Source organism: Ambystoma mexicanum, chromosome 1p (assembly GCF_040938575.1).
Source record: "Ambystoma mexicanum isolate Mex_15411 chromosome 1p, UKY_AmexF1_1, whole genome shotgun sequence".
Taxonomy (NCBI): domain Eukaryota; kingdom Metazoa; phylum Chordata; class Amphibia; order Caudata; family Ambystomatidae; genus Ambystoma; species Ambystoma mexicanum.
The window spans coordinates 198,881,309-198,895,237 of record NC_090921.1 but is presented as its reverse complement, the minus strand read 5'-3'; the positions used below and the strand labels follow the sequence as shown (position 1 = coordinate 198,895,237).

The 13,929-nt window shown below is 40.6% G+C and overlaps 1 protein-coding gene across 1 annotated transcript in view; it reads left to right on the top strand.

Moving 5' to 3' along the window:
* Nucleotides 1-13,929, top strand: part of LOC138467290 (extracellular calcium-sensing receptor-like) — a 131,958-nt gene that overhangs the window by 49,477 nt on the left and 68,552 nt on the right. The gene's annotated exons all lie outside the window — the stretch shown is intronic.

The following is a 13,929-nucleotide window of genomic DNA, read 5'->3' as shown; positions in this document are numbered from 1 at the left end:
CACTTCTTTTGAGCTTAACTTGTCCAGAATCTATTGGGTGAGGTGTAGTGTAGTAAGCGTGTGATTTTCCGACTGCTTTACTTTAGTGAATTGTTTTATAAATGATGTGTAAATAAATGTATATTCTTTTACTCAGAAACCTTGAGTCAGTGAGGGTCATTACGAGTTTGGAGGTAGCCATGGCGCTATTACCCGGGTCCGGGTCCGGTGTTGTTCAATGGGGATTTACCGGTCCATTCCGACCCTGGAGGGACCAGTAAGTCCCCATTGAACAAACCAATCCCCATTCCCATGTGAGCCCCCATAGGGCTCAATGGGAATGGGGAGGGCGCTAATAACGGGCTCGCAAGTAGCAAGCCTTTTATTAGCTCGCTGGTCCCTTAGTGGGACCCGTAAAGACCACACATCCCTTACGGTTCCCGCTAAGGGATCTCAGAATTGGGCGGAGGGGATTACTGGCACCGGTCTTCTTACCAGTGTCGGTAATCCCTTATCACCCACCTTGTAATGACCCCAAGTGTTTGCTTGACCCATAGTAAATTGCTGTCCTTTGTGTAACTTCTGATACTGCTCACTTTACTCCTCTTGAGATACGTCTGGCTGCTCAGAAATCGCTGCCACTTTACTGTGTAGTACAGGCTTGTACCAAAGGTGAATTTGTACTGTCATTTGTAGTCTTAATTGTGTGTGGTGTTCCCAAAGGATACTGCATATGATTCTGCCTAACAGCTACTATAGAGGGAGTATACAGTATTTGTAATATAGTTGAATTATATCATTGAAGTGTATATGATATTTATGATTGTAGTACAACTTAGGATAGTGCTTATGGAATCTATCTTCTTTGTGAACACAGAATAATATGTTAAGCAGGGTAGTTTAAAAGCTTTAATTTCATACAATTATACATATAGATGTACTCTTTTGACCCTCCCAAAAAGTACATTTTATTTACTATGTTTGGCACAACATTAGTGTGTGCTATACTGTTGTTGTATTGACATGAAATAATAATTGCAAAATAAATCATAGAGGATTTACAAAAACGATTCTAACTGCTTGAGTGTAAGTGTGATTAGTATGTTTGACTGAAGTGTGTTGTAATTAAGGGAATATTTAAAGTAGTTAGACACATATTGGCGTATTCTAACTATATTGGAATTCAAAAGAGGTTTTGCAGTAAGAATAAGTGTGATGGAATATTTGAAATGTATTGTAATGAAGGGTATTTTAGAAGTAGTTAGGTAGCTGTTGGTGTATTAAAACTGTTTATTGTGCTACAGTTTAGTGACCAAATTTGGGTTGAAGCAATATTAAGTAGGCATTTGTTAGATTTGCTGATAACCTATGTTTTGGACTAAATGAGGTATTGTTACATTCAAACCAACCACTTTTTTTTTTACATATGCAGTATAGTGGCTTGAAGTGGTTGTAGCACCATTGTGTTAGATTATGCCCACTGTTGTACAGGTTTTTTTGCCAAGAGATACTTTGCTGTGAGTGAAGCTAGAGAGCTTTGTAAGGGAGGCATGGTATCACAAGTATGACACTGACACGAGACATATAATTTCAAAACCTTTATTCAATCTTAGGGTTTGGACAAACTCCTACTCTGCCCTTTAGCTATGATGGGAGTGTTCTCTACCATCAAATAATAAAGAAAACACAGTCCTAGTCAGTCTTTATCAAATAAAAATGGCCTATATTAACAGATCATAATGCCTGCCCTATCTCTCATACAAAAAGTGTGTAAAGGGAAATATGTATGGAAAGGAAAATCAGTGTTCTAACAATGAGGATAAAAAATGGCTGAGTCAGCTCTCCTCCCCATGTTGGACAGCACAGAGTATGGCAGCCCCCGTAGACAAGATGGCACACTCTGGCTCCGGTCCTCAAAAACAACGGCTGTTCAAAATGTGGATCGAGGCCCGTCTGGCCTTCCATGTTCAAAGTCACTTATTCCAGCGCTCCAAAAGTTATTTTACAGTTCAACAAAAATGTTCACGTAGGTCTCCCTCCGTCAGGCTCGGAACTCTGATAGCTTTAACAGTTTACATAGGTCTCACCCAGTCAGACACGGACCTTTTAATCACTGCACTTGCAGGGTGTCCCTTCCCCAAGCTTAATTCACATTTGTTTGGGGTACCCTTCCCCAAACCTATCACACTTTTGGTCTCCCTCAGTGGGGCTCAGACCTTCTTACTGATGTTGAAGACTTTCAAATGTGTGAGGTATTTACTTTAGACCTCTGCAGGACCACTTTGACTTTCACTTCACTCACACTCTTATGTTATTTGCCCCAGCGGCTCTCTGTCTTGGTAGCTCAGCACTGTAAGCACAAAAGTTCAAATAAATCTTTCTCTTCAAGCATCACCTTTTTACTTCCCCTTTTGCCAGGGCTAATCTTGACCTTTACGCATTTCAGAGTTTGTTCACTTTGCTGCTTTGTAATAAAACATTTCACATTTTGAAGAGACATTCGACTGGGCTAACTTCCTTTTGCTGGACCACTCTGCTACTCTGTATCACTGGCTCCACAGTCTACAACCACTAAAAAGTGAATCACTGTTTAGTTTTCTTTTGCGTCTCATCAGCACACACGCAGCCTTCAATTGTGAGATAAAATATCTTGCTAACTCACCGGCTGTTTGCATTCCTCTCTTGTCTTTTTCAGCTTTAATTCATGAGTCAAGGTTACTACCACAGGCTTGGACTCGTCTCCCCAACTCTGTTGTTCACCTGTGAGGGTCACTGGCATCCTAGAAACACAATTCAGTCTTCTTGTCTGGGATTTGGCCTTCTCTGCGTATCTTTCACGGCTCTTCAGAGGCAATGACCTCCTGCAGGGATCTCTTCTGTTTATCTTCCCATTGCTCTCGTCCCTCATTCAGTCGTTCTGCCCCGGCATGTTTGCATTTGCCCCAGAAATCCTGCTCCTTCTCGTGTTCCACCTTGCTCAGATTGTGTGTCTATGTTCCGCTTTTAATCTGTGTGGTGAGAGCTAACGGGTATCAGATGTATGTGATTAAAGTCAAGGGCTTGCCTTTGCCTGATCTGATTAGCGCAACATGTCCAATGATATGTACCGGTAAAGCCTATTTACTCTCAGTCCCCCTCTTCCTCTACCCAGTGTTTGTGCAGAAAGCAGGGGGGAATGGGAAGGGTGGGACATCAGAGAATCCTATAAAATAGGATGAGATATGGGAATGGGAAAGGGGGGAATACTGCATCTCACCATCGGCTGCCTCCCCACCACTCCCCGATGACCCCTTACTCAGGTGATCCTCCCGCACTCATGCACCCCCAGGGTCTGTATCCAAAGGCGATGCCTGTGCCCTGGCCACCTGAGAGAGATATCCCCAGGAACTAACAGGTGAGACACCCTTTGGTTTCTCACAGCTTACAATTGTGTTTGCTACCATTTGCTTTGTACCTTAGAAGCATTAGTATTACATATTGGCCATGTGAGTTTATTTGTATGTGGACCGATTAAAATATAAAAAGGGCATAATATACTATGATTTGTATTCTGCAGAAGCTGAGGAAATGGAATGTATTCAGACGTTTGCATGGATACATACAAACATCGTTCATTAGGAATTCTTGTGGATCTTCCCGTGTTTTTATGGTGAATTTTAACATTATTGTACAGTAGTCCAATTCTTGCCTTATACCTGAGACACTGTAAATGCTGACAGGATTATTTGTGGCATTTCTATGAAGGACAAACAATTGCAAACACAACTGGTCCAAGCCGTTTAAGTAAATGTTGTGAACAAATGGTGGTAATTGGAAGGAAGATTGATTGCTACATTTGCACAGCAATCTACTCCAGTGTGTTGCTGAATTTAAATGGACCAGAGAGTTGTGCCTCTGCATCCTTTGATGGGCCTGCATTTGTTGTTTGAGAAGCTACATTTGTCTCTTTGTATCCTGATGGACATGCAGATGGTGTTGTGCTAGGCAGTTTTATGGTTGTATTATTTGATGGAGCAGCAGTTGGTGTTTGTTTATTTAGCTGTATTGTTGGGAGATCTTTTATAGTTTCTGTTTGAATTAGTTTTCTTTTGAAAGGTTTTCCTTTTTGTGGTACATGGTACATACCTAGATGGGGGTGTGCAATGCACATAGCCTGTTGTATTCTAGGATGCAAGATATGTCAGTGTTGACTTTGTTTGCATCAAAGTTAACTAGGTGTAGACCATTGAGTGTTCACGGACGCAACACTGCTACATAACTCATATCTTCTATAAAGACTATGCTGCCAATATCGATTAATGCATGATCTAGGGTTAGGCCTTCGATTTGTGGATAGTGAAGCATATGCAAGGGATATTTATTTATCTTCCTATGATATGCCAGAGCTCACAGGCAGCAGAGCGCAAAAAGATTGCTGGAAGCAGACAGGTCTGAAAGGAATGGTTATACAATTTATTTAAACAACATTTTTTTCAGACGTTTTCTGAATAGATGTAAATCTGGAGTCCTCCTCAGCTCCATAGGCATCTTATTCCATGTTGTAGCTGCTTGCACCAGAAAAGAACGACCACCACCCCTAACTCATCTAATGCGGGGGCAGAGAAGGAGAATGGGATCACTGGACTTTGTAGTCCTAGCAGACTGCTACAGTTGTACACTATCTCGGAGGTATAACAGGGCTGGGCCGTATACACATTTATGAGTAATGGTACTGATTTTAAAACTAATCCTCTCCTCAATAGCCAATCAATGTAAGTCTCTTCTATGTTCAGTGATTGAATCACCACTAGGGATGCTTTTTACCATGTGAATTGCATCATTTTGCAATACATTCATCCTCTGAATGAATCTCTTGTTTGCTCCCACCAAAATAGCATTACAATAATGTAATCTCAGCATGAGTACTGCTCTCGTCAAGGTAATATAATTAGCCTGAGAAAGAAACGGTTTAATTATCTGGAGCAGCCTTAAATGGTATTGTGCTTTATTCACAACACTACTGGTGTGGACTTCTGAACTGAAGGAAGGTTCAAGCATGATATCTAATATTTTAACTTCTGTGGAGGTGTGGATCAGATGTTGTTAAATCTTAAAACCTGCATATTCTGCATTCAGTTTTGCACGTGATTGTGTGGATCCAAATATGAGGAACTTGGTCTTGGATCCATTAATACACAATCCGTTCTCCGTCATCCATGCCTTGATTGATTCATAGATGAAGGAAACCTCTGAATCTTTGCTCTAATCCCCAGTTAGTTCCATGGTGAGCTGGGTATCATCTGCCTAGTTAGTAGAGCGGATGCCCAGCTTGTCCAGTAGATCACATAGAGTGCGACAAAACACATTAAACAAGGCCGGGGAGAGGCAGGCCCCCTGCGGTGCTCCACAGCCAATACATTCTGGCTCAGAGCTTTCTTCCCCTGAGTGGATGTTGGACATCCTATTCCTGAGGAAAAAGTCCAACTATTTAATTACCGCTTCTGAGTAGTGTCCTACTTCTACAAGCCTTTTTATTAACATATCATGGTTCACCAAATCAAAGGCTGCTGATAGATTCAAAAGCACCAGCAGCCCCAAATTTACTTGTGTCCATGATAGCCAACAAGGCATTTTCGGTACCGTGGTGGGCTCTAAAGCCCGACTGTTTTTGGTGAAGTACCTTGTTAGACTCCAGATACTCTTGCAACTGTATGGCTGCCATTTTATCAATCATTTTAAGCAAAGAAGGTAAGTTGGTAATGGGCCTCAGGTTGTTATAATTTCTGCAGTCTTGCTCTGTTTTTATGGCAGCAGGGTAACCACCACCCTTTTACAGCAGTCAGGAACTTCCTTTTGTTCAAACGATGCATTAGTAAAGCGCACTAAGAAAGGCGTGAAAATCTCAGCCTTGTCCAGAATGACCTTTACTGGAAAGAAATCTCCAGGGCACAACGTAGGTCATATATTCTTAAGTGTAAGAATCATACTAGATATATCTACCTACTGAAACATAAAAGAAGATCTGGTAATATTTATAGGTTTCTCCCTTTGGGGTTCCTTATTTTTCCTCTTTGTTGTCGTGTGACTTTCTGCAATTTTGATATGTGCTAGCAGTATTTTATTAGCAAAAGCTTTTTGAACTGCAATGCAGTCTTCTTTAGTGGGAATTAATCGGGCCTTACATTTCTCTAAGTTTTGAATATTTCAAATCGTTTTTTTGTACTGTTGTTGGAGTTCTTTATCTGGGTGTTATAATAATTACGTTTGGCCTCACAGATTCCCTTCAATAAAGCCTATCTAATGTTTTCCCAGGAATCTTTGTTTTCAGGAGTAGGATTCTTCTCCCATATCCGTTCTGCTCTCTGTTTTTCCTGTTTACGTATCATTAAGGCAGATGAGAACCATTTTTGATTGTTAGTATCTTCTCTGACGGTTTTCAACCTAAGTGGGGCTATACAGTCCAACAGATCAGTCAATTCATATTATATTTAGATGCCAGTAAATTCAGCGCTTCGTCATTAGACGTGGATGCCATGATTGACTTCATGCAACATTCCAAGTCGTCACTGATTTTCATAACATTTCTACTTACCACGTTTCTTTGTACATTATGTTACTGTATAAATACAGACAGAAGCATGCTTTCCAAATTAACAAAGAAGTGATCGTACCATGGGCATGGTGTTACTTCAGACAGTGTAACTGAAAGATTTCACCCAATCCAAAATGTTTCCCTTGCAGTGAGTTGATTGTTTTACAAGTGACTGAAATCCAAAATCCTTGAATAATTGCCCCAGACTCTTGGCCTCAGGGTCTAAGGGATTCCATAGCCATCTATTAAAGTCACCCAAAACAATGGTGGAGTTGAAAGGTTTATTCATGTCCGCCAGGATGATCAACAATTCCTCACATAGAAAATTGTTCTCTGCATACATACATGTCTTTGAAAAGAAGGAAACGTGCTAATATGTGGCCAATTTATTTAACTTCTGCAAGTTTTTCAAAGTGGATGTTGAAAAACTGAATATTGTTGTGTAAGGAACTCATGGAGGCAACAGTAAAGACAGACACAAGTGATTACAGTTCAAGGGTGTTTATTGAACTGTAAATGCAGGGTGGAAAAACACCTGACTTAAACCTAAATCTAGGATGGGAGAAAGAGTTGATCATCAAATGAAAAATAAGGCAGTACTAGTGGCGCTGTGACAAAATAACAGCCTATACTCAGAAAAACCTATTGCCAATTCCAGAAAGAGTGTGACATGGGGTATCAAAATTAAAAAAAAACAGTGTTGAAATAATAAGACAGGTTGTGATTGCCTTCAGGTCTCCTTCCCCACATGTTAAGAAAAGGACAAGGTGGGATTTTGGAGCACAGCAAATGCTCGCAAATCTATGTCACTAGCTGACAGTTCTGTACCAGCTATCAGGTTCTTCGATGGTAGAAGTCTATTTCCTTCAAGGCCTGATATATTCAACAAACAAATACAAAGTTCTGCTTCATGTAGACTTTGGATTATGGCTTTGCCCCTAGGTCCCCCTCTTCTGGGTGGAGACCCTTCACAATATGACTTACAATGATTTTAAAACAGAGTTCCCTTTTTAGTGAACTTTGAGTGCTAGCATTTCACCCCTGGATCTCCCTCGATCAGGCTCGGATCCCAAATGACAAGGGGGCACATTCCATCCCCTAGTATTGCAATATTCTCGCTTTCACAAATCTCAATGTCTTTTTAAACAGGTTTCCCTCGGTGGGTTACACTCTTGCCAACCTTTCTGATATACAGTTCATTTATTCACTTTTCACTATGCAGTATTCGCTTCCCTTACTTTTTCAACAGTTTGTCGGTCAAAGACTTTCGATTGTACAGGGATTTTGCTCAACCTCTTCTATGAACACTTTGGCCTATGTTGACAGCTCTCCTACAGCCTTCTGGTATCTGTAGTGTTATTCAACATGGGAATCGACCAGGGTTTCTCGAGTCAGCACCCAGGTTGTGCTGGTTCCCTCTGCATCTGGTCTTCCTTTCACACCTATACAGTACTTTGAACTTTTCGTCATATGTCAATTTACGAATTTCATTCAACACAGTCGGTTCTTATCCATGCTCCCTTTGACTCACTGGATGTGATGAACTGCTGTCTTTCCTTGGATCTGGAGTCAAGGCCGGCACCACCATAGCAGGAGTTTCCCTCACTCCAGCTTATCAGCATAGGCACGCTCTGTGTACCTTTGACATCTGTTGCAAGACACTTGTGCTATCGCCCACTGCCTTACGATTTCCCTCTGCAGAGGTTTCGTGGGTCTGATTCGAAAAAGAGAAGGTTGCATCTCTCCTTGTCAGCCTCTCGATATTTGTCGCCTTTCTCCTTCTTTTGAGCTACTGGGCCTGGATGGCTATCTCGTTGGCTGTCTGCCTCGCTTGTCTTGTGCTCTTGTGCTCCACCTTTTATCCTGGCATGGAATGGAAAGGGCTGTGAGGTGTGCATGATTCAGGTATATTGCCTGACATTGCCTGACTCTCGTATTGGGACACGTCAGGTAAACAGCACTGGTGTTAGTACATTGGGTTTCATGTTGTGCAAAAGTGTTTGTTGGAAAAAGGGGGGTCAGTGTTTTGGAATATCCTACGTTGTAGGCTGGGGAATAGGTGTTGAAAGAAGAATGGGGATACCACGTCTCGCCTGTTGGTGTCCCACTCCGCAAGGACCCCCCCATCCTGGTGATTTTCCGTCACTGGTCCACCCCCAGGAACTGGATCCAATAGCAATGGCCATGTCCTGGCCACGTGGATGACAGATCCCCAGGGACAAGCTAGGGGGACACCTTCGGGGTTATCACAGTTGTCATTTTGATATGTTTGAAAGCCAAAAACTGTATCAATTGACTAAACCTTGTTTTACGTCAAGGTTACATATTCAAATTACTCTGAAGTTTATACACAGAATTAATACTTTTTCTATTACAGCGGTGTTAGAGATACATTTTTCTAAGTTATTCAGTCGTGCTGTTGCATGTTGACACATAGGGCGTGTCATGCCGTGCACTTCTAGTTTGTCTGTGGAGCTGATATGCAGTATGGGTTGCATTTATTTTCAACATTTTATCATTGAATTGACTACAGCTTGCAAAGGTTGGCATTAAGGACATGCATTTTTTATTTTGCTGAATTAATTGTTCTATGACATCGAGAGCAGATGTGATTTGCCAATATAGCTCATGGATTAAGAAGGATTTTGCATATTTAGTAAGCTGAGCAGTTCTAGTGCTTTTTTAAAATGTTAGCATAAGTGAGATCTACAGACTGGCATGTGTTTTTAGTTTTTCTCTACAGCAAAAACCTTGCCAGAGATTTACATTTTAATGCTGCCGAGTGTGTTACAGCATTGTTTGTGACCTAATGTTTTGAAAATAGGTTGACCTTTTACTGGTGTTAACTGCATTCTGAGATTAATTAATGCCAACATGAGGTAAGAAACCATACTTACTTCATCTATATGGAACACTTTCATTTGTTACAGAACTCTGCATACTTCAGCAGCAGCTACTGCTGATAATTTATAATACTATAATTTACTTTAGTTTTCTACTGGGAGGAGCAGTAGTCAGTGTAAAGTTAAACCTCCTGTGTTGTAGGCAGCTAAACCTATGGGGACTGTTACAACAGATGAAAGGTTGTTGTTTGTTAAGTCTTGTACAAATATGCACTTTTTTTTATTAAGAATGTTTTACTAGAACCAGCTTCACCACTTACATACAGATCAGAGGTTTATCATTTTTAGAGCTACAATTTTTAGTTTCATGAATTTCTTCAGTGATATCTAGATGAATGGTGAGTTGTTCATCATTTAGCTGTGCTTTGAGCACTGATAAATCTTCTTCCGATTGTTTAAATTGATACATGGTATTTTCTACCTCTGCCATGGCTATTTCTGCTTCGTTTAGAATGAGTGGTTATCTAAGTGGTTCTGGCCTTCCTGTAAAGGAAGAATGACTGCCCTCAGGAGTGTCTTTATCTAGTAGAGTTTCAATGTCTTCCTCTTGTTCCCGTTTTGTTATACTGCTTCCATTTGCTTTGAATGCAGCTTCAAAGGAGGCATGGTCATCTAATAATTATTATTCTTTTCTCCAAGGTTTAAAAAGTTGTAGTAGGGCCATGTAATATGTTGCAGAGATTTAAATTATACCTTTATGTGATTAATTAGACTGTCATTGCTAAGTTTTACTAGGCTTTGTTTTCCAAAGCAGTACTTCTGTTTGGGTAGTATGTGTCAATTAAATAGTATTTTAAAATGTCTTAGCTGTTTGGTTCATTTGTAGCTAGGTTTTCTATCTCTTGGTAAATTGTTAGTACTCTTTTTTTGGGATGAAGCTGGCCCAAGGTTCAGCCAGAAAATGTTTTCAGATTTGCTATATATAGGGCTGTACCTGTTAAATGGTCTGCATTGTAGCTCTTACATTCTCTATGGGAGAACATTTTTATACCAAAGCTGTACAATTTTTGTGATAGTGTTTTGTCAGATGATATGTCATCCCAGAGGTCTTTTAGCTCTGTTTTATCAGCTTTGGAGTGACATATCTTGCAACTGCAGTGGAATTGTCTGCAATATATTGTATGTCTATGTTTGCATTCCACGGTAATCATTTATGTACTTGGATGCTTTGTTGCTTTTAGCGTTCTATGTATTTTTAGGGGATTTCCCTTTTACGCTGTGTCTAAAAGAAGACATCATGCTATTTACGTGTCCTTTTTTGCAAACTGGTCTAGGGAAGCCAAAGCGACATTTGGTATAGTATTTGCCTTTGCTTTTATATCTACGCCGCCAGTATTTGCCACTCTTATGTCTTTGGAAGTGTAAGACGTGAGTAAGTAGGTCAGTATCTGTGGTTTCTGAAGGGATTTCGCAGGTAATGTATTTTCGAATAAATTGTATAACAGTGGCCTCACTATCATGGCCAAATCTAGGATAATCTTTCATTCACAAAAGCATGTGGATGTTTGGTGCTCCTCTGGATTGATATTCTTTTCTTCAAAAGAAGTGTTGCGCTTCTCTGAGCGGAGGGGTAGTTATATTGCAGATGAAGTGCAGCAAGGCAATAAAGCAATGGTGAAAGTACCTTGAATCATTGACAGGGTCAAGATAACAGAGTTCTCCTGGTGTTTTTATATCTATTCCATCTTTATTTTGGTTTGCAGTGCATACAAAGTTCTGCAAGTCATACCATGTGTACCCTGCTCAACTTAAAGTAATAAACCGTGTGGGTAGGCACATGTTCCTTAGCATACAACATACATCAGCATGACGTTGAATCCAGTATTCTTTTGTACTATACATGTTTGCCAAGAGATGTATGATACTTGAATTTACAACTTCATCTTTGTCTTTTATTATTTGAAGCAGTTGTGTAGCGGATATGTTTAAAAAGTTACAGCCTGTTTTTAATGTGTGTGCAACTCCATAACATAGAGTTGCTAGTACACTTTCGAAGATAATGTGGAAAATGTGGGGACCTCGGAATACATTCTTAAAGAACGATTTGTTGTTGCACTAATTTGCAAGCACCTTTCATCATATCTTCTTCCTTTTCATGAAGGAAAGAGTAGATGAAAAGATTGTGCTTCTACACTTTTTTGCCATATGCTCATTGGGCATCTTTTGGCTTGCTGCATTTGATATGTTTCTAATGTATCATAAATAGTGTATTTTGAGTGTAGTGAGTGAATTGTATGCTGGTCTAAAATGTTGGCTCAGTAACAGGATCTACACTTTCAAATTGGCCAGTTGCTGGTGATTCTTTAAATGTGTGGGTGGTTTTGCTAAAGTGTTCCTCTATGATTATATCTTTGTAGTAGTCATTGTTTCTTTTATATATTGTAGGGCTTGTCTAACTGTCGACTAGTTGATTCAAAATTATTTTGTCTTTTGTTGGCAGACCATTAACTAGTACAATCAAAGATTGAACTATTGGTTGTTGTACTCCTGGAGTTTGTACAGCTTATTTCAGATCTAGTGGCAAATATGCTACTTTGCCACGGATACCCTTTAGTAACTCAGATGGAGGAAATTTGGCTGATTTCTGTTGAAGGTGTATTATAGCTTGAAATGGGTGCACTCTTTGAACTGTAATGCTCTCATACTAGTTAAGTTGTTGCCGAACTTTAGAAAGTGGGCACATTTCTAAGTTGTTAGTGATAGCACGTGATGGCATTTGGTTATTGTCAAGTGTTGTGTTGCTGGATGTCAGTTATTTTGTATTTACTTTCTGCAGTTAGATATAAAGATAATTGGAACCAATGGGATTCTTCATTGTCTTCTATTTTGTAGGCTATATCTACTATTTGTGTGCTCTTTTTATGAAACCTTCTGAGAAAATAGACACATATTTGGTCTGTTATTTCAGCAGATGTGTTTTGAAACGTAGCTATTTCTTTAATGTATGTCTTTATTTATGAGGTGTTCGGTAATGTTTTCTGAAGGAGAAGAAAATAATCAGGATGAAAAGATCCTACAAGCCATAAAGTATGCTGGCCTTCGTCAGGAGGGGCACCAATTGTGCTGTCCGTAGAATCTGTAGGTTTAAAAGAAGCTGTCGGATCTCAGAGAATAATTGACTGGTTCATAATAGTATTCAATACTGGCCGAGTGGTGCCGTGGTGATAGATCACGTGGTGTATCAAAAAAACAGCTTACCTGCTGCTGCATTAGCAGTAGGATGCTGTGGACAATCCTCATATAATTGCTGGATTGCTAGTGCGAAGTTGCACTTGAAGAGCAGGCCGAAGTGTCCTGAAGGCCGACATCTCTCAGGGTCCCGCAGACTGGAATGGGCCAGGATGGGTCCCAAATCTGAGAGGAAAACAAGGGAGGATCATGACCAAATGATCCTCAAAGAGGTCTACTAGTGGGGGATTTGGTAGTGGTGAGGGAATCCTGCCAGGGGTCTGTACCCCCTATTTGCTGTGGTAGTAGTCCATACGTGCCTATAGAGTGAAGAAATATTCTATGTGGAACTCGCTAATAGTTCCGGTTGGCCGTGAAGTATGGAGGTAATTGGAGTGATGTGGTTCCACAAGTGGGTATGGCTCCAGGTGTAGTCTAGCCTCTCTGGTGCGTAGATCGTGACTTGAGATGTGCAACATTGATGCAGGCCTGTGCAGAATGCCTTGTATACCACCAGGTGTGAAATGGTGATGCTTGAGTGAAACAGTGTGGTCCATGTTAAAATATCTGGTTCTGTAAGTGTCCGGTCCTATGCTTGGTGCAACGTGAAAACTGTGCGTTCTGGTCTATGGAACAAATGCACGCCGCATGTGCACAATTTTGGTACTAGAGGCCAGGGTCTACAAACAACTTTAGAGGTGCTTTGGAGTAGGAGTGCCATAAAGTAGATCGTGCCTGATTGCAGTTGTAAGTGGGCGAAAGCACGTGGTTAATTATAAAAAGGCCGTACGTGAAATTCGCTCCAAAATGCAGGCGTTGCGACCCCAAATAGAGTAACACAGGTTAAGGACTCTATCAATTTACCGCAGTGCGTCTGGTGCTTCTGTGCTCGCGGGGGCCTCAGCTCACAGTGGTGCAATGCAAGGGTGACTGGCTTCCGTGTCCATTAACTTTCCTGTTTGTGCCAATGCTTTTAAATATTGATTGTCAACGATGCCACACTGACTGTCACCGGGTATGGTTGATAAACGTCCACCATTGATATCTCTGCCACTTTCAACAGACATAAGGGCGCCTAGGCCCACAATGGCCAATCGACCCAGGCACCTTACATCCAGCGTACCCCCTTGCGCTTCTTAAAAACGTTAACCATGCTTTTTAAGTACCATGTACCATGTAACTGGTGTACAACTATTTTATCTACTTTCTTTTATGAATAAGTGACACATTACTGTGTAAATGCCGATATGCATTTTTGAACTGTCTTCAAAATGCTTCAAAAAATAATATTTTGCAAAGCGAAGCATT